This window comes from Neopelma chrysocephalum, unplaced genomic scaffold (genome assembly GCF_003984885.1).
Source record: "Neopelma chrysocephalum unplaced genomic scaffold, ASM398488v2 Primary Assembly neopelma1_97054, whole genome shotgun sequence".
NCBI classification, from domain to species: domain Eukaryota; kingdom Metazoa; phylum Chordata; class Aves; order Passeriformes; family Pipridae; genus Neopelma; species Neopelma chrysocephalum.
This window is the reverse complement of record NW_020925696.1, coordinates 592-870: the sequence shown is the minus strand read 5'-3', so window position 1 is coordinate 870 and position 279 is coordinate 592.

Genomic DNA, 279 nt, shown 5'->3' with positions numbered 1-279 from the left:
CAGGCTGGGATTTGGGATTTATGGGTTCCAAACTCTTCTGGATTCCAATTCTTTTGGATTCTTCAAGCCAGGCTGGGATTTGGGATTTCTGGGTTCCAAATTCTTTAGGATTCCAATTCTTTTGGATTCTTCAAGTCAGGCTGGGATTTGGGATTTATGGGTTCCAAATTCTTGTGGATTCTTCCAGCCAGGCTGGGATTTGGGATTTCTGGGTTCCAAATTCTTCTGGATTCTTCCAGCCAGGCTGGGATTTGGGATTTCTGGGTTCCAAATTCTTTA